The sequence below is a fragment of the Amblyomma maculatum genome, chromosome 10 (genome assembly GCF_055883805.1).
Source record: "Amblyomma maculatum isolate TAMU_Amacu chromosome 10, ASM5588380v1, whole genome shotgun sequence".
Classification (NCBI taxonomy): domain Eukaryota; kingdom Metazoa; phylum Arthropoda; class Arachnida; order Ixodida; family Ixodidae; genus Amblyomma; species Amblyomma maculatum.
In genome coordinates, this window is record NC_139353.1 from 3,408,823 (window position 1) to 3,430,180 (window position 21,358).

General features: G+C 46.2%; 1 long non-coding RNA gene across 3 annotated transcripts; it reads left to right on the forward strand.

Moving 5' to 3' along the window:
* Positions 1–902: 902 nt before the first annotated feature.
* On the forward strand, positions 903–16,294 carry LOC146175417 (uncharacterized). 3 transcript variants are annotated; one of them, XR_014701393.1, is made up of 4 exons: positions 1,317–1,521; positions 1,957–2,203; positions 7,909–8,085; positions 16,053–16,294. It is a non-coding gene; the product is annotated as an uncharacterized LOC146175417 (long non-coding RNA). The 3 variants fall into 3 exon arrangements; XR_014701392.1 differs by lacking the exons at positions 1,317–1,521; positions 7,909–8,085 and adding an exon at positions 903–1,146; XR_014701391.1 differs by lacking the exon at positions 7,909–8,085.
* The last annotated feature ends 5,064 nt before the right edge of the window (positions 16,295–21,358 follow it).

Sequence of the window (21,358 nt, forward strand, 5' to 3'; positions counted from 1 at the left end):
TTTAATGTCCCAACATGACGCCGGCTTTGAGGGACGCTGTAGTGAAGGGCAGGACATGAGAACTGTATGAAATGCGCGGTGGGTGGATTTCGATCTCAGCTCCGGTAACTTCTTTGAGGTGGGCGGGTGAAAGGGGAATCGATCCCTTGAATCCCGATTCGAGCGTGCAAGCAGTTTCATGCGCCCGCGCTTACGGGTCCTCGTTTGCAAACATTCACTCTGAAACGCGCCTAAATTGCGCCTCTGTTATCCCTCACATACTCTCTAGCACCTGGTCGCAAACATTAAGCGAAAAAGAGAACCGCCCGACATATACCCTTATTTTAGCCAAGCCGCGTACGAGCGTGCATGTCTGATTCTCGGAATGCAAGAGGGCTGGCACCCTGGAATGAAAACCCGAGTTGCCGCACCTGCCACAGAGTTTACGCTTACAAAGCCGACGCAGTATTTTCTGGAGAATTAACGCTCCAAAGCAATGCGAGAAGCGGCATTCGGGAGCGCTGCTAAGAAAAAAAAAAAAGTAAGCACTTGTTTTTCCAAGGGTCATAATGGCGCTCAAAGAAAAGGGGCTCCATCTGGGCACTATCCGGTGACATCAACTTTGGACGAGTCGCAGCAGAATAAAGACAGGCGAAACGAAAGCAACACACGAATGCGGCAAAACAGACTCAAGTCCCTTGCCTTCTTCTCCCCTCAAGATTAGATAGTCGTAATCACACCAAGGTCGTGCGCGTAAAAGGATCGCTTCTGTGAACGTCAATCTTTATCTATCTGCTCTAGTTTTCTATCTTTTTCTTCTTCTCTTTGGTATCAAATGCCTGCTTGCTTCCTTGACACTGCGACTTCCTGCAGCCTCCACATCCCAGCGTACCGTTATTCGTCATTTCGCAGTTCAGGAAAGAAGAAACAGACGTGGACTAGTAGACTGCGTCGGTGATGCAACGAGTGGTCGCGGCCCTTAATTAGCACTCAGCCACTACCATCCGCAAATGGCGTAAATGACATCGGCTCTAATGAGTGCCAACAGTCTGGTACAGCTTGTCACCCCGTATCTATACGGGATTTTAGAAACAAACCCGTTGATGAGGACGTAACGGCGCTCTTCAACGCAAGCTCGTGGTGGAAGAAGCGCCCCCAGTGCAACAGGTGTGGACCGACGTGGCTCGCCTCATTTTTTCTTTTTGATCGAATGGGGGGAGTCTTCTTTAGGGTCCTTATCAAACGTCCTCGCTTTCCTATACTTTCCTTCCGTTATTTTTTTTCTTACTTTTGTCATATCAGGGAGATAAGCCCAGCACTCCAGTGGTTGGGCAGGATCAGTCTTTACATTTTTACTTGTTTCCCGCTGGGCTTATTCGAGAGACACTAACGCATCGTCTGAGCACTAAAAGCCTTGGCGCGCTGCAGAAGGTCTCTTTCGGAGACCGTGCTATTCGGCAAGTCGGCAGAAGCGCCCAACCATGGAGTCTATATTGCAACAATATTCTTGACCCACAACGCCCAAGCGCCGTCAATCAACCGGTCAGTGCTCCTTTTTTACGCTACGACATATTTAGGAATATTGTTAGTCGAAACATGCTGATCTTCAATCTATCTGCAAAGTGTTCTAGACTGAGCTTCATGAGTGGTCAAGCGTAGCTTGTTCAGTACAGTACTTCTACTCTTACAAGAATGACTGTCATTAATTCACGGGATTTTTTTTTTTTTTCACTTCTAAGTAACTCAGCGTGGTGCAATACAAGCCGTAAAGGACACTATGAATTTACTGCGTGTGACACTCCTTACAGCTAGGTTACGGTCCATAGCTATTGCAAACTTTAAAGTTGCTATGGCACTACATTCATCAGGGAGTTACTCGCTGCGTTTCTGCTTTCTATATCTGGCGAAAAAAAAGGACAACTGTCCACACTGCTGACGTCTCCCCGTTCGCCCACCATGTAAATTTCCATTTCGCAGTTCGTCGCCCTCCCTATCACGTCGATGACATGCGCGACGCGCGCCTTCCGAGAGTCCCCACGGTCCTCGGCGCAGCGTCGCGCTGAACGGCCCAGCTTCAGTGGCCAGCCGGTAACCGCCCCCAGGCGCCGCGCGTCCGCACGGAACAACGCGTCGACGCCGCAGAGCGCCGCGCGCCGCTGGGGGCAGATGGTGCGCCGAAAGGCACTGCTCAAAGGAGCCGCCATTGCCCGGAAAGTGCACAACGGTAGGTGGCGCAATTTTGCAATAGAGAGCATAGAGAGTTTTAATAGAGTTTTAATTTACCATGATCGGCTACCGTGATCCGCCACCGCGTGTTCCACTGCGCATGCCCAGATCCCCTTGATGACGATAGATGGCGCCATATACTGGATGTCTGATAAATTAAGTATGGATGAACGAACGACAGGTATACATGGAAAAACATGAACAGACCACTAGGGCGAAATGATGCCGCGATAATGAAGCACTGAGCATTATGGGGGTACAGCAGATATTAAGTGCTTAAAGGTACTTGGAAAGGAATATGGTACCTGGGCTTACCTTCGGGATAGCGGTTTTGTTCTTAAGGGAAGAAGTCCAGTCGGGGTTAGAAATAAATCAAAGATTTGTGGGAAGGCTAGCACTTGGAGCCCAAGACAAAATTACAAACGAAGCGGTACAGGGAGACATGAGCTGGGCGTGTTTCGAGGCACGAGAGGCTCAAAGCAAAATATTTTACGAAGAACCCCTCAGGCAAATGGACGACGATACATGGGCAGCTAAAGTAATTAAATACTTACACTGGAAGGAAATTGACTCACAGTGGCAGAAAAGGAGCAGAAAACTAACCAGTAGGTATGTAGGAAGGCAGGACGGAGAAATAAATAACATTAAACGACAGGTAAAGAACACAGAGGCTAAAAGCTGGAATAATTCAATTGATAAGAAGCCGACCCTAGACATGTATAGAAAATGGAAAACTCGGGTTAAGAAGCAGACCTATGACAATTCAAGACGCAGCGGCCTTCTCTTTGAAGCTAGACCAGGATGTCTTAGAACCCGAAGCTACAAAAGAAATTTTAATCAAGAAGATTAATCTTGTGTCATGTGTGGCAGATGTCCAGAAACAATTGAACATCTTAAACTGGAGTGTGGCAGTGTCCATCCAGATGTCGATGTGGACATAGTCAATCTAACCGAGGTTGAGAGGTAACAAAGGAATTCGTCGGTAGAGGTAAGCAAGATACGTGTGGAAGATTGGTGGATAAATAGCAGGGGAGGGGACGCATGGAAGCTAAATCGAAATTTAACACGGGTATTTAAAGGTAGCCCGTGACTAAAAGTAAAGTCATTAAAGTTGACGGATTATCTAAGTTAAAAACAAAAAAGAAAGGTTGCGCACGGTGATGACTATCACCACCCCGTTTCAAAGCGGACGCTCCATCCATTCATCCGGTACATAGACCTGCCACGTCGAGACCAATCAGCTTGCGCGCCCTGTCCCGCCCACGCACGGCACAGGGCCACGGTGGTGGATCGATAAATTAAAGCTATCTAATGTACCGCGATTCGTTACCGCCATCCGCCACCGCGCGTTCCACTGCGCATGCCCAGAACCCCTTGACGCCGACAGATGGCGCCACACGCTTGAAATCGGTAGTTATTAAAGCCTACATAGTATCAAAAAGATCACTGAAAAAGCGTAGAGGGGGAAAGCCTCAGTTCGCAGGTCAAGCAACGTTTCGACAAGTGGACTTTTCTTTGTCTGGGCCTAGACGAAGACAAGTCCACTTTGCGAAACGTTGGCTCGACCTGCGAACTGAGGTTTTCCCCCCTCTACCTTTGTTCAATGCTCTTTTTAATAACGTGTGCCCATCTTCTTCGTCTCGTTCTACCTAAAGCCTACATGTAACTCTAGGAATCGGCACACAGACCTGCTGTGTCGGGACCAGTCAGCGCGTGCGCATCGCCCACGCGCTGTAGATTAAAGCGTCACGATGGCCTTTAAAACGTACTGAACTCAACGAACGGCGCAGAGGTGGTACTCTGGAGGATAAAACAAGAACAACATTGCCAGACAGCCGTGGGCTTTTCTTTACTGAGCAAGTGTAGAAGCACGCTAAACTTTTCTTAATGCTCCCACTCAAATCGCGAGTAGCAGATTCAAGCTGTTTAATTCGTTTCGTTAGAAACGTGCATCTCTTCCCATGTGTCCTAGCTGCGAACCAGCGTGCGTTAACGTTGCACGCTATGCCAGAACACGTTATCGCACAGTTGCGATCATATAATCCAGTGATAATGGTCACAAATAATCTGAAACGCGATCCTGTTTCCAGCAGGGCAGGCTGACTCCAAGCGCTTTTGTCGTGTAACTCACGTGGCTAATATGTGTTAACAACTTTCAAACAGCTGCATATGCCCGGTGTTTCAGGGAAGCCCGCCAGCCATCTTTAATATTTTTGGTGCAACAACATGACTTTTGCGGCAAAGGGGCAGCAGTATTGTCTGACATCAGAAAGTAGGGGAATAATATTAACTGGACAGCTAGTCGAGTAACTTCCAATAGTTAACATTTCAACTATTACAGGTCCGCGCGTCGAGTAACTGTGTTTTCGAAGTTCTAAACAGTGAAGCAGATATTGCTGACTAGCTAATGATCTCTGGTTGCCGCTGGGAGCGTAACTGTCATAATCAGCTGTTACAATTTATTTAAATGGTTGCATGCATGTTATCCTAATTCAATTAATTTTGGTGTCTGCCAACTATGGTGTTACTTTTGCGCTGTCATATCAGCCGCGATGCGTCCTCTTTTCGATGGAGGGGAAACGTAGGGCACCCATGTGCTATGCGATGTCAATGCATGTTAAAAAATCCCAGATGGTAGAAATTTCCGGAGTCTCTCATAGTCTGGGTCACTTTTGGGACCCTATAGACATTAGGTAAAAGTGCTGCCATCTAGTGGCCGGCATACTCGTTTCCGCCATGTTTGAAGGTAGCTGAACCAAGCAGCGGCAAGCGGAATAGTATAAGAGTTGCGTGGCCACTAGGTTAGTGCTCGTTATGACCGATAATGCGAACATACTGTGTCACTTGAGGCACACGCACCTAAAATAAAGTTGTCGAACAAAAGAAGCAGCAAGTTATATCCATTGAGTTTGTTTTTTTTTATTATCGTGGCCATGTCCCATGGTTCTCGTGCTGTAAGCGCACTTTCGTTCAACGACGCAAATCAATTGCAAAATGGTATCTTATTCAGCCTGCTTTGAAAGATTTCAATTCGTACTCAGTGCCAAGGCAGAGAGATATATCGCCCGCAGTGTGTTACATGTTTCTGTAGAAGGATTTCGCATAGCCTTTTCGCGTAAATATCTGAAAGGGTGCTGCTCTTGATTTGTTTATTACGCCAACGTATCCCAAAATTTACTGCTTCATGCATGCAAGCTATCTAGACATTCTATACACCCAGGTATCGCGATAGAAAGCACTGCCGCACTTCAAATGCTCCAGGCTGCCCTCTTTAATTCGAACGCGAAATTTTAATTCTACAACCAACACTACTCGAATACGCATCAAAGCTTGACATTGCGTCTGGGTATAAGGCAGAGCTTTGTGGTGTGATTACGTAGGCTAAGGTGTAAATTTTGTATCTATAATGTATCTGCTAAAGTATCCATTTTCACGAAATGGAACCACGATGTGACGGCGACAGGAGCTATCTGAGGGGTATCAGCGCGCGCGGAATCACGTCGTCAACCTATGCGTTTTGCCAGCAAATTCATGTTGTTGGGAGTAGTTGTTTGGGTTTTACATAAATACATATGCCGCTAAAGGCCTAGAGAGGGTACGAAAACAGTATTGCGCACGCTGTATTTTGAATGCTTTCGAGTCGATCGCAGCACAGTGTTTATTAAGCACCGATCCTATATTTAAAAGAAAGCAATATCAAGCTCATTCGTTTACGCACAACGTACTATATGGAACGCCAAAGATCGAGGCCGAGCGCCGGGTGCAGTAACATATATGTTGAACCTGGCCCGCACAGGACTCGGAAGCCTCCTGTGGCGGCTGATGCAGCGTACATCGTAGAAGTGTTTTACACCCGGAAGAAATTTTACACCTTCGATGGAGCGCACTGTACATAACACAGCGCCAGTGCCCCAAGCGCCACTTTCGGCTTCCTCTAGCATGCCTTTCTCCATGGCACATAGAACTATCCCGTGTGACATTCTATCTCGTCGCTGTCGTTGCGCCGTGCAGTGTTCCCGTTGACTCGTATGTGTATTTTTTTATGCTCTCTAATGAGGCCCTGTTTCTGCGCCCGATATATAATATACAAGCCACCATACTATTACATAGCATCGTCGCTCAACTGCCGGTGATGGATGTCTCTGTGTTCACGGGAACTCTGCAAGCGCTGGCGCTTTCAGTTGGCTATAGCTCATTGACAGAATGAGCTGTTATCGACGGAAGCGGCGCCCAGCTTGGCGCAATAACCGCACCTGTGGCGGCCTAGCAGGCACATATTTGTGCGCCGGTGCATTGAAGGCAGCTTTATATTCGTGGGCGCATGGAAGAATGGCTTCATACGGTTCTCTTAAGCGGTACATCGAAATCGAAAGAAATTTGCACTGCAACAGGAACTGAAAATGTAGTAAAACGGGAAGAAATTTGTCTGTCAAAACAACAACAATGGACGGTCAACTGAAATCTATCCAAAGCGTTAGCCGATGTTACCGCACGTATTTCTGGAAACGACGGTAGTTTTGTTTTTATATAGTGCTTGCGGTAATAGGCCTGATTGAAACCAGTAGCTTGAATCCGATGTCGCCGTCGTATTACTAAAAATAAATCTAGCCTTTGCATTGCCAAAACAGAGCGGCGGTATGCTTACATGTGTTTCGGTTGTAGGGACACTTGTGACAATTCACTGTTACCCCGAGAGCGTTAGTACATCCATTCTCGAAAACAAAATTCTCCGTTTGAGAACTCGCAGCCTTGAAAAATCCCGATAGGCTGTAGTTGGCAGGCACTCATTGGTCAGCAGGTTGTATGACGTCATGAGAGTGATCGAGTTGGAATGAGGTGGCCGCTCTTTTCATACAGAAGGGTGGGATGAGAATCGACCTTTGCACCCAGGCTTCGCCGCCTCAACAAGTAGGCATTTGGCAACTAGGAGTAGGCAGGTGACTAGGCTGCAGCAAATTTGCTCCGTTTGGTCGGTCGTTTCGTAGAAGCAAATTTCCACGACACTATAAATGGTTCAGAAACGAGCATTAATTTCTGTGTCACTTCAAAGGTGATATAACCCTACCACCTTGCAAGCTGTAGAAAACTAACAGTCATGCGTGCATGCCGCGTGAATTTCATTGTCTGTGCACACCATGTCTGTACATTATTTTATTAGCTTACTTCACTGATAGTGTTGGGAAGGGATGCTTTTTCTTTTCGCCCCCTTGAGGTCAATGTTGGTTTTGGTTTTGTAGAGTTTAATGCCCCAAAGCAGCTCAGGCTATGAGACGCCGTAGTGGAGGAATCCGGAAAGTTCGACCACCTGGGGTTCTCTAACGTGCACTGACATCGCACAGCACGCGGGCACCTTGCTTTTCGCCTCCACCGAAAAGCTGCCGCCGAGGCCGGGATTCGATCCCGTATCCTTGGGAGCAGTAGTCGAGCGCCGTAACCACTGCGCCACCCCGGCGGGTGAGGTCAAAGTGGTATGCACTTACTCGCTCTGCCTAGCGTACCACAATGAAAGCGAGTCAGAAACTTTTCGTTCTGTGGGACACCGTTATCCTGTCAGTGATCAGAAATGTTTCGCCACCTTTACACGCTCTCCCCATGTGACATCCTTCGTTAGTGTTTGAGATCTCATTAGTTGTTTGGAAGTTGGCGGCTCAAGTTGTCCGCACATTGAACGCTGCTGGAACTCACTCCCTTTCCTCTGCGCAGCTTTCCTGCCTCCAGCGACGTGACTGTGTTCGACGCATTGGTGTAGATAACTTTGATAACAGGCCTTCCTAATTTCGACAAATCACCAGCGTTTCTCATCGAACTGGCTGGCGCCTTCATCAAATATTCTCTGCCCATGACCCCTTCAGCAAGCGACGCGAGTTACTTGAACGCATGGTACGTGTCAGAATTTTTTACTTGACTACATTTCAGCACGAAATATTGTGCGATCATCTGATCGCAATAAGCAGATATTCAACAAAGACAACCACTAATAAGAAAAATAGTGGAAGGTGGCCTACTCTGGTTACAGTAGTGCGGGAGACGCAATCTTCTTCAAGGTCAGAAAAGCAAGCGTGTGGGATATTTACCTAAACGACTTTTACTCCATTTCGCTACTGTTGGAGTATTTGGCCCTAATTCACTTTATAACAGGAGTAAAAGTACCCAACTCCTCCATATTTACTATATTATTCAGTGAATGAAGTAAACTGGCAGACCGCCCTTATTCTTACTCCACATCGGTGGGGTTTCCGCCCATGGAATTCAAGGGGTGGCGTCACCCATCTCGTTTAGGTTGACTATTGTTTACAGTGTAGAACTAGGTGTTAAAAACTGCTTAGCACCGGATTTGTTGATGGCGTAGTTCTTTAAGATGTTCTATTTTCCCCTTCGCCAGCAGGATCATTGCACATTTGAAAGAACCGCAGTTCGAGTGTAGCCCCCCCCCCCCCCCCCTGCACGCACACACACGCACACACACCAATTTTTTCCTGACCAGTGTATGCTTTGAGGTGGATAACAAAATTTCACATAATGGCTCCGGTGTTTCCTCTGCGCTGATACGTTCGAGCTTGAAACAGGAAGATATAGAAATGATGTGCCATGGATCTGCAATCACTGCATGTAAAATTCTGCGCTCGGAATTTGTAAACAAAAGAAGGGGGGGGGGGGGGGGGGGGGGGATTAATTTTATGACCGGCGTCGATACTCGATGCTGGTCGTCGTGAGGAAGGTGCAAGCAGCGTGCGCAAACAAAGGCTACCTAAGCGAGCAACGTCACTTAATAACGCAATAACAAAATAAATTACAATTTGGGGGGGGAAGCGGGACAAAACCACATGTATGTACGCTTGGGGATTCCTGGAGGCCACTTACGTGGGTACATCATGTCAAACTGTTTGTATAACGCTGCGGTAAAAAAAAAAAAAAAAAAAAAAAAAAAAAAAAAAAACGGCAGAAGGTTTTACGAGCGCTGGCATGGCTATTTTTCGTCATCGAAATACTCTGGGATAGTAAAAGTGCTATTCGTCAGTGTCCACTGTTGCATTGCCTTTTTTTGCGAGCAGTACTATAGTTTCGTAACCCCGCGTTTTATAAAGCGTCTGCAAGTGACGCAGCGATTCAACTTGGCGCAGATGCGTCGTAGTCGCCAGCGTATCAATATAGGAAAAGCAAAAAATAAAAATGCTGGTATCGAGACCAGCAAGGTTACCTCTCGTAGCCAGATTCGCTCCGTTGCGTATCGCTGGTGGGCGTTACTGTCTAACCATGACACGCCGTCACAAACACGACTGCGGATTTCGGCACTTTTGGAAGTTCTCTTCGCCCTATTGCGCTATAAAGTTCTGCGGAAATCTGTAGATGACGTCGAAATCAGCATATTTCACTCTGCTGTGCACAAAAGTGCATCAAATTGTCCCAGTATTGCGGACACAATACCCACACACCACACACATATTTTCCAACTTGACTCTCAAAAGTTTTAACGAAGCTTTATCAAAGCACACTCACAAAGGTAGTCGCAAGAGAAAGAGAAAGTAAAGAGAAAGTTTGCTTTTTCATCACTGGCAGCAAAAGCGAGCTTATCGTAGAACAATAAAATTGATATTTCAAAACGAGTGCATCGGCAAATGATGGAATTACTCTGTATTTTTGCTGCTGCTTTGACATGTGTGTTCGAGAAGGTCTGAGTTCTGTTGCTTTTATTACGGCAACAATGCTACATTACGAACGCTTATTCGCTTTATTTTGCATGTAGCTATCTACAATATAGGAACACAAAATTTCGTAATGCAGGTAACACGGGATTTTTATTGTCCGCTGTACTTAAAGACATTCCTGCATATCACTGAAGAAGTACCTTCTCGCTGGGGAGGCGTTAGATGAGAGAGCATTAACAAGGCAGTAAAATTATTGAATGAAGGAGTATGGGATCTTCTTCTTGCAATGTATCCGCCACGTTTGCTTAGTGATGATCGGTAGAGGCGGAACGCAAAAGCCCGAGTGCGAAGTTGGTTGACAAGTAAAAAACTATCGGTCGGTATGAATAGTAATCAGGAGCCCCCTGATGCGCCGCTCTCACAACTCTTGAGCAGATTCAGGACGATCACACGCACTTTTTCGGGGAGTGCAGCACACTTAGCAAGGATTTTATATTTGTTTAGACAACTTTTATGACGCTTATCACAACAAATGTACTCTTTTTAATATTCGCTAGATGGGATATTTCATTCCTCAAGAACTTCCTTGGAGAGCCCTTTTTACGACAAATTTCTACCATTATGACTTATACAAAGTTTTGGACATGCCCGCGAAAAAATGTTATCGAGAAAAATGGCTAGAGGCGTCTGAAAGGGTCACTCAAAATAAACTGGCTCCTCTAGTGAGGTAAAAATTGTATGGGCAACTTGTGAATGAAAAAAGAGCTTCTGTCCTGTTTAAACGTTTGTATACGCGATCCCATTCATTGCTCGCAAATAATATACAGTGAGACTCCCACATCGCGGTTTTTTACAGTAGCTTTTTTACGTTCTTTCAAGCTTTTTCAGCTTCGATGCAGAAAAGTAGTGCCACCTAAATACCTTACTCTCCTGCATACCTTTTCTCTTTTTTTTTTTTTTTTGCTAGAAAGATTACATGAAACACTAGCCCCCTTTTCAATTCTTTCTTCAGTATTTTTAATAACTCCAATTGCGGTATAACCTTCTTGTTTATGACGTCACTTCGCCAGTTCCCATTCGTAGCTCGCTAAGCATTTTGCGTACCGACCAGTATGTATTTTGATGCAGCGGTTCGAGGCTGAATGTGCAAACGTACCTCGCAACGTCCTGTATTAAGCCTGCCCACTATTGCCAGCAGACCAGTGTTAGGCTACCAGTATTTATATTTATCTAACGTTTATGTGTGTGTATATATATATATATATATATATATATATATATATATATATATATATATATATATATATATGAAGGAAAGAAGCCAACAGTCGGCGAGGCCAAGGAAAGCGGTGGGGATGGTACTTTGTCTTTTTTTTTTAAATGTTTACTTGGATAATCACAGAGATTAGTAATGTAATCTATTAGGGGAAAGACCGGACGCGTTATTCGGAGGTCGTGGGTTCGGTTCCCACCATCGGCACGTTGTTTTTTCTTCTACTTTGTGTTTAATTATCTTTCCCCTAATAGATTACATTACTAATCTCTGTGATTATCCAAGTAAACATTAAAAAAAAAAAGACAAAGTACCATCCCCACCGCTTTCCTTGGCCTCGCCGACTGTTGGCTTCTTTCCTTCATGTATTATAACGAGCACCCTCATTTCCCCTTAATTGATCTGCTTGTAGCTTACGGGGGTCTCGGTTCTGGCAGTCTTGAAGCCATAGGTAGCGTAAGAGGGTTCTAGCACAGCGTTCGCCCTCCCTCTTGATCACGTTCTACGTGACGCTGGCGGTAACAAAGGACGTTCCACGTCCGCCGCCTTGGCTGAGGGTGGCGCTGGTGAACACTCTCAAGGTTCGTATACAGACAACATAAATACCCAAGAAAGTAGCAGCGGGGACAGCGGCCGATGTAGCTCAGTTGGAAGAGCACCGGACGCGTTATTCGGAGGTCGTGGGTTCGGTTCCCACCATCGGCACGTTGTTTTTTCTTCTACTTTGTGTTTAATTATCTTTCCCCTAATAGATTACATTACTAACCTCTGTGATTATCCAAGTAAACATTAAAAAAAAGACAAAGTACCATCCCCACCGCTTTCCTTGGCCTCGCCGACTGTTGGCTTCTTTCCTTCATGTATTATAACGAGCACCCTCATTTCCCCTTAATTGATCTGCTTGTAGCTTACGGGGGTCTCGGTTCTGGCAGTCTTGAAGCCATAGGTAGCGTAAGAGGGTTCTAGCACAGCGTTCGCCCTCCCTCTTGATCACGTTCTACGTGACGCTGGCGGTAACAAAGGACGTTCCACGTCCGCCGCCTTGGCTGAGGGTGGCGCTGGTGAACACTCTCAAGGTTCGTATACAGACAACATAAATACCCAAGAAAGTAGCAGCGGGGACAGCGGCCGATGTAGCTCAGTTGGAAGAGCACCGGACGCGTTATTCGGAGGTCGTGGGTTCGGTTCCCACCATCGGCACGTTGTTTTTTCTTCTACTTTGTGTTTAATTATCTTTCCCCTAATAGATTATACATTACTAATCTCTGTGATTATCCAAGTAAACATTAAAAAAAAAAGACAAAGTACCATCCCCACCGCTTTCCTTGGCCTCGCCGACTGTTGGCTTCTTTCCTTCATGTATTATAACGAGCACCCTCATTTCCCCTTAATTGATCTGCTTGTAGCTTACGGGGGTCTCGGTTCTGGCAGTCTTGAAGCCATAGGTAGCGTAAGAGGGTTCTAGAACAGCGTTCGCCCTCCCTCTTGATCACGTTCCACGTGACGCTGGCGGTAACAAAGGACGTTCCACGTCCGCCGCCTTGGCTGAGGGTGGCGCTGGTGAACACTCTCAAGGTTCGTATACAGACAACATAAATACCCAAGAAAGTAGCAGCGGGGACAGCGGCCGATGTAGCTCAGTTGGAAGAGCACCGGACGCGTTATTCGGAGGTCGTGGGTTCGGTTCCCACCATCGGCACGTTGTTTTTTCTTCTACTTTGTGTTTAATTATCTTTCCCCTAATAGATTACATTACTAACCTCTGTGATTATCCAAGTAAACATTAAAAAAAAGACAAAGTACCATCCCCACCGCTTTCCTTGGCCTCGCCGACTGTTGGCTTCTTTCCTTCATGTATTATAACGAGCACCCTCATTTCCCCTTAATTGATCTGCTTGTAGCTTACGGGGGTCTCGGTTCTGGCAGTCTTGAAGCCATAGGTAGCGTAAGAGGGTTCTAGCACAGCGTTCGCCCTCCCTCTTGATCACGTTCTACGTGACGCTGGCGGTAACAAAGGACGTTCCACGTCCGCCGCCTTGGCTGAGGGTGGCGCTGGTGAACACTCTCAAGGTTCGTATACAGACAACATAAATACCCAAGAAAGTAGCAGCGGGGACAGCGGCCGATGTAGCTCAGTTGGAAGAGCACCGGACGCGTTATTCGGAGGTCGTGGGTTCGGTTCCCACCATCGGCACGTTGTTTTTTCTTCTACTTTGTGTTTAATTATCTTTCCCCTAATAGATTATACATTACTAATCTCTGTGATTATCCAAGTAAACATTAAAAAAAAAAGACAAAGTACCATCCCCACCGCTTTCCTTGGCCTCGCCGACTGTTGGCTTCTTTCCTTCATGTATTATAACGAGTACCCTCATTTCCCCTTAATTGATCTGCTTATATATATATATATATATATATATATATATATATATATATATATATATATATATATATATATATAGGTAACGTGGTTTATATTTGTGTAACGTAAATATTTAGGGTATAAAAATGAAGAACCGAACAAGGGTAAATAGGGTACGCCTCAGGTCGCAGATGAGCCAACGTTTCGACAAGTGGACTTGTCTTCGTCTGCCCCAGACGAAGACAAGTCCACTTGTCGAAACGTTGGCTCATCTGCGACCTGAGGCGTACCCTATTTACCCTTGTTCGGTTCTTCTTTTTTATACCGTGCAAACCATCTTCTTCATTTCGTTCTACGTAAATATTTATGCTTATACATCCATACATGTTCAGGATGAGAATAAAATTTAAGAACGTAGCTTGAGCATGCGCTTACTGCAATAATAGATGCAGCGGAGTGAGGTTGCACACGATCGAACATATCAGTGCCGCACACTGGTAGTCAATAACAAAAAAAAATCAAAAACGAATTAGCACACACGCGCAATTCTATCCACAGAGTTACGAAACACTGTCCACTAAGTAAGCGGAAGGAGCGCCCTAACCACTAAGCTATATCGTGGCGGGGGAATCAATTTTGAATCATGTCGTTGAAGTCTGGATACGTAGCAACCAAGAATAAGGAAACAAAGTGTCAGCCATAAGTTGTTTGGTGCATGTGATACCTTATCCGTCGGTCGACATACTTTCCATTGTGGGTTAACATTTCGATAAAAGGCATAATGGTGAACATAGTATACAGATGATACTCAAGGAAAACTCTTATACGAATTGCTCCATACTGAATAAACTCTTACGGGCAACAAATCTAGCGGCTGTCGTAAATCTGATATCTTTCTTTCCTGCGAGAAAAAGAAACTCGGAGAATATGTTTGCATTTCGGATTTCCATTGCTAACCCATGGACGTCATCGCCAGAATTTCATGCGCAATGTGTACTGTTCCGATCGTAGTTGCCTGGCCTCAAAGGCCTGTTTGTTTAAAGAGTCATGACTGCTGCGCGCGTGCTATTTTTCTATTGTTACCTCCTAACGCATATCGGGTGTCTCAAGTGCTATCAGAAGGGTCATGGGCCGCGTCTCCGCATAAGTCAATTGTCTCCTCCCGGGCAATTGTCTTTACTACCTTGTCTTGCCGCCCAACTGCCTGACTCCGTACCAGAGAGTGCCAACGTCATTCAGTGTCCTCTTGGTCGTTGACGTGCGACAGCCACAAGTCACGCGATCATATCGTCTCTCCTGATCGCGGAAACGATGTAGCTCATTTGACATCTTCACGTTCAACACAAAGCACTCTCCTTAACATTTTTCTTTTTTTTTATCGAAAGTGATCGATGGGCAGCGGACCCTTGGGAGTGTGTCAAGCGACATTCCATAAAGGCGACACGGCTTCAATTCAGACGTCTTTATCTCACGAGACCGATAGCACGTGTGACATTGAAACTTCCCGACAAGAGGTCAGCCGCTTGTCTTGGTGCGCTTTTTATCTAAAAGTGCTGTTATGTGCCCCTTCCATATCCTCACTCGAACGATGCAGGTCCGCCTTCAGCACGTTAGTGTTAGACCGCCCATTATAGCAAAAAGGGCCCCGCAATGTCGTGTGCATCCCCCCCATACGAGCAGCATTTACCACCCACATTCTAACCTCGGCCGAATGTTCAGAAGGCTCCACCGTACACATCTAGACTCCAGTACAAAATATATATATATATATATATATATATATATATATATATATATATATATATATATATATATATATATATATATATATATATATATATATATATATATCGAGGTTTAACTCCGCCTAAGCCAATGCCAACGCGTGAAAGCACCCTTTGGCATGGTGTTGTTTGGCGGTTTAGCATTTAGAGGATAGAACAGAGTTTGGCAAAATGTGCCTCCTCCGAAATGAATATTGGTTGCTTTGAGGAAGGAAAGTGTGCAGTATCTGTCTGTCTCCGTGGACACCTACGCTTACAATTAACAGCAAACAATTAGAGGTTCGTGTGTCGCCGTTTTTAATTCGTGGTAATCTGAAAGCACCCGTGAACGCTGCACAAAAAGCACTTATGTCCCAGTTTTGATACGAAATGACTTTTCCTTTCGCTTTCTGCTTGCTGGTCACGACACTCGCGAGGCAAGTAAGGCCTTACAATTTTCGGTGGAGGCGCAAATGGATCGTCTAGCAATTAAAGCGGCCAGTGCCACAACTTTTGCACTTTCCTCGAGCCTACAAAAACAGATTGATTTCCTGCCTTATAATATTTTTCAAGCTGCCGAATAAATACGTCGCACCTTTCATCTGTTGAAGATCGGCACGCGCAGTTTTTGGCGGCATATTGGTCACCATGGCGCAAGTGCAGAATTGGCTTTCAACCGAAGTTAAAGGCATGGCGTCATTTGTGGCACTTAGCTGCTGCCTATGCATTAAATGTTGACGTCTATTTTTGTAACAAGGCAACCGGAAGCATCGTAAAATGTTATTCCATTTTCATTTTTGCAGATTCTCATGGTTACATCGTACAACTGCACAAGTAAGAAAAGATGAACATCCCGCGCTCACTTGTCCCCCTACTTGTTCGAGTCACTCTACAGTCTACCGGCAGTGTGATCTGCTTTGCGGTGGGCCCTACAGCACCCTGTTCAGCCAAGCCACCGTTCAATCCCAATTCGCCACTTCAAATATCACTACATAGATCTATATTACGTTTAAACAGTTCAATAAACAAATGTCACTGTATTCTGAAAAACTCCGAGGCGCTCCTGTCAATTTTGGGGCGGTGATAGTTAACGCTCGGCACTATATTGTCATTGCTGCATGTTACGATTTCGCAGGGAAAAATGGGCTTTATCCGTCTATCTGCAAAAGGATACCAATGTATTTAATACCATGTGGATAGGCCGCATCACCTCCCGTGAGTAGAGTGCGAATACTTGAAGGTTTCGAACTTCGAATCAGATATTTTCAAATTCTACTTGGCAAAAAATTAGTGCATTTTAAGATATATTCGCAGCAAATCTAATTATCTTCGAAAAAAAAAAGCCCGATAGTTAAGTTGCCCTTGCGAGTATAGTGCGATAGCTTTTCTTTTCAGATAAAGTAATTGGCGGCGCAAAGTGTTGCTGTAATGTCCTAATCTACCAACGCAACTTTGATCATGACGGTTCTACCCTTCTGCTGGTGATTCCCAAGCAGCTCCGCTGCTCTGTTATTGAAGAACTACACGACCTGCCCACAGCTGGCCACCTCGGTGTGTCTCGCACTTACGATCGTGTACGGCGTCGTTTTGTGGCCTGGACTATACCGCAGCATCCGGCGCTACATTGCAGCCTGCGAAACATGTCAGCGTAGGAAACAATCATCGAGGCCACCAACTGGCCTTCTTCAACCTATTGACGTGCCCATCGTGTTGGGCTCGATGTTCTTGGCACGTTTCCGACGTCAGGGTCACAAATGGATCGTAGTGGCAACCGATTATGCGACACTCTATGCCATCACACAGGCTTTATCCACGAGCTGTGCTACGGATGTCGCTGACTTCATTTTAGACAGCGCCATTCTGCATCACGGCGCTCCTCGCCAATTAGTCACCGACCGCGGTCGCTACTTTTTGTCCCGAATTATTGAAGGCGTCCTGCGTTCATATTCTACGAAGCATAAGCTTGCGACCACGTACCATCCTCAGACCGACGGCCTTACCGAACGCTTCAACCGCACACTAATGGACATTTTATCCATGTGTGTATCACGACTGGAACCTCGCGCGGCCATATGGGACATTTGCCTACAATTCTTCCAAGCACGACACGACGAGTTATTCTTCCTATTCTTTGGCAGTAACCCCGCTTTACCTTTGGACACGCTAGTCTCGCCTGCTGGCCACCCCATAACCACCTACGCACGTGACGCCATTGCTCAAGCCACGCCAAGTAGCCCGTAGTCGTCTTCTCGCCTCTCAGACTTCCCAGAAGTCTGCTTACGATAGGTCACATCACCGCGTATCCTATGACCCTGGGTCCTTACTTCTAATATGGTCTCCTGCACGCCTCGTTGGCCTCTCAGAAAAACTTTTGTTCCCCGGCCCTTATCGCGTGGAGCGTCAAGTCATCGATGTGACAATGAACTTGCCCCTCTTGTGCCCGCGTCCTCTCGCCCCGCTACCTGAAGCCGCACGAACTCATGTCTACTTTGCCAGTTTAATGCCGGCGCTTACACCGCCGGGGCTCATGTTACGAGGACGAAGTTTTTCCTGCCCTTGCGTCGCGGAAGGCAGACGACGAAGTGGGACTGGTTCCATGGTGGTGATATGCCAATTAGAGCTGTTCTGTAAATATACTGTAAATACAACTAGTCTTCACGTAACAATATTTTGGTTTTACAAGATACCTACATCCATCGTCTTGGCCAGGTACGAGGTCCTATATTGGAGCTATCGGGCTCTCGTGGGGTTGGCATTATTTTAATGCAATGATTCAACGGCTCTGTTATGCGCCTGGGCCGCGTCCTCTCTGTGGATTTTGATTCTGGCATTCGTATAGTTAATGCCTATGCTCCGAACAAAGGTCGTGACATGACCAGAGTGCATTCCTCAAGCGCCTTGATTCTCAGTAAGTCCATCCATGGCAGTTCTAGTTGGGAACTCCAACTGTGTCCTCGACAAGGTGGATAGCCTCTCTCCTCGTAGCACTCTGCCAAAACAGCGAGATAGGCAAGGGGTGCGGGCACTCAGGGAGCTGGTGGAGGAGCTGGATCTAGTTGTAGTTGACGCCTGGAGGATGCTCCTCTCGGGACAGTCAGGGCTGACTTGGACCGGGAGGCGCCTTCAGAGCAGGCTAGAAAGTTTTTATGTCTTCTGGCATGCACTCCATGTGGTCTGTCCCTTCTTCACTGATGGAACCCTAGTCTCTCGCGGGAAGGAGACTTGGCGCCTCAACTCACGGCTTCTAGATGACCAGGAAATTGTTAAGGAGGTCTCCGGTATTCTCAGAAGCTCTCAAAATTCCAATTCGGTTTTAGACGGTACTGGATAGGACAGCATTAAAGCTGAAGTGCGTGACTGTTTCAAGGCGGCGGGAATGACGCGGGCACGCGAGGAGTGAAAGGAGATTACCATCGTCTCTGACGTCATCCTCCTTCTCTCTAAGCCTCCTTATGCTGGTCGAGGGGTCACCGAAGCATTTGCCTCGCAGCACATCCGGCGCCGGAAATTACTCCAACGTCGCTGGGATAGCTTTAGGGTTATGGCGCGCTGAGCATTGGGAGAGGGAACACAGCAGTTCTATTCCGCTCCCTATCAGGCTCTAGCTCCAAGTACTGCTACTTTCCCCTTCGAACCACCCTCCAATCCAGTTCACTTCTCAGCGACTCCTTTGGATGAAATTGAGCTCGAGGTGTTGAACGGATGATGATAATGTTGAAGGGATGATGATAGGTTGAGTTACGTGAGACTATGGGGCATGGCACTTTCGGTTGTCAAGTCCCCTTTCCCATCTGACAAAGGTAGCCTGACCACAAACCAACCCTCTCAGCACGGTGCGCTCTTATGTATCCACGTTAGAAAGTTCCAGAAATAAGAAGGGCGCAAACCATGAGGCATGTACGGCCCGGCCCGTCTCCCCCGGTCCGCCAGAATGCACTCGAACCTTAGGGGACAAGGGTCCCCGCGCACTGCTTCTTCAAGGATTCGATGATAACCGGAGGCTGTCCGCTGGTACGCGGACGCAGACGACCGTGCCCTCTCGACCATTCCTGAACGTTGTCTCTGCCATGGTCTATCCAGGCGAGGAGGCGCTACGCCAAAGGCACGGATTCGGCCAACCCGCCTAGGTGGCGTTCTTGAAATTTCCTTCTCAGACCGGCGGAAAAAGAAGACTGGCCTCGACCAGCATTTGAACCAGGGACCTCTCGCACCCGACCCGGGATGGATTCATGGCCGTTGCAGAGCCGGGCTTCCAAGCGCATTAGAAGGGCACTAGTGAATGCGTTGTGGTACGCATGACTTGCTAACGTGCATTTAGTTTTAAAAACGTAAGAAATATAAACCAGATTTTGTTGTTCTTGTTTTTTAATTCGCAGAACGAAGAGGGCGGTATTAATAAACGTTCTATGGCGCCTGTACTTTTAAGGGGAAGCTTAAGCTCCCTCCGAATTTATTTTCGCAATCATTCCGTTACTGAACTTAAAACGTGTTCCACTAATAATATATATATATATATATATATATATATATATATATATATATATATATATATATATATATATATATATATATATATATAAATCGTTTCGACTTTAGAGGTATGACGCGATGGCGCTATACTGGCTCCCCTTGCGGATTCACGTTCGCGTACAAATACTTTTATTCTGGTTTAATTCACAAATTACTTAATTTGTGCCTCGATTAACTCACCCATTAGCATGCTGCTCCAGTATAAGAAATACCATCTGACTTGTATATACAGTTTAAAATTAAATTATTCAGCGCTAAAAAAAAAGACACGGACACAGGAAGAAATACACATGATGGGCGAAATACAGCGCCCGTTCTGTGTATTTCTTCCCGTGTCCGTGTCTTTTATTTAGCGCTGAATAACTTGTTTCTAAACCATGCTTCAACAACTAGTCCAGCAACGTGTTTTGTGAAGCGAATTTGTATATACAGCTCCGCTTTAACCAAGCCGTGCCTGAATAGGAGCCATGTCCGCACCGGTACATGGCTGGAGCATACTCGTGCCTTTCCGCTCGCGATTCCGACGATGGATTTTCTTGTGCTATACAAGTTAGGCGGGAAATTAGTTCGCTCACCCACTCGTTCGATTTTAGTTTGTTTTATCCTGTAGCAGCCTTGCTGATGGGTAGAACTAAGGAATCCGGTCGCCGAAAAAGCAATGCATGTGATTTTCCTGGCAGCCTCTAATTTTTCTAACCGTTGCTGTATTTCAGATGGAGAAATATTGTTCATGAAATATTTTCTCTCAGCAGCGTTCGTGATGTGCTGTATTCGAAACAAATAATTCCTCGGTTACTGTTACCCACACGTAAGCCATACCGTCATCTTGATACTCCTCCTAAATTAAACATTACAATCTCTCCTCTTTTTCTGGCCAAGCTCGTGAGTGCATGCAGGTTTTTACCTTGCCTAAGTCCGTTTGCCACTTCTCCCCCGTCACAAAAAGTTATATGCTTGGGGGGTTTTCTAGGACCAATTAACGCATCATGGTGACCAGAAATTATTACGCAGGAAGTGCCCATCCTTTAGAACTTGGAAGCACTCGACCTTGCATCCATGTACGCGTTATAAGCACCTATGGTGTCCACTGTGCTCTGTCGCTGACAGTCGGTGGCTGTACTGAAGCGCGAACCAAGAACAGTATACCCCTCCTGTTTTCTTTTTTTTTTACGCTGCCAATGAAGATTCTCGAAAGAAGTCAGTTCTTGAACCAAATAAAAGTAAAAGGGAAACAAACTGGTAGGAACCAAAATGTTCCGGCAGTACTATCCTGACTGATCATATTTTAATGTAAGTGTACGCCCTTCGCGCCGCGCTTTTATCGCAAGCTACTGCACGGCGCTGGACAAAGAAGAGGGTGGCACTAGGCGAGTAACCGACTTTAATCACATGCATGATTACTGTCGTCAAGCTTAAATTGGCCAACGGGTGAAAATCGCAATGCTATATCTCACTGCTTGGTCAGAAAGCGATCACAGCTTTGCCAAACTTGTAACGCCGTTGATTTCCCTTTTGCAACATGCGTATATATACTCCAACCAATACAACACTCCGCATTGCCGGTCCGATTCAGGCACCT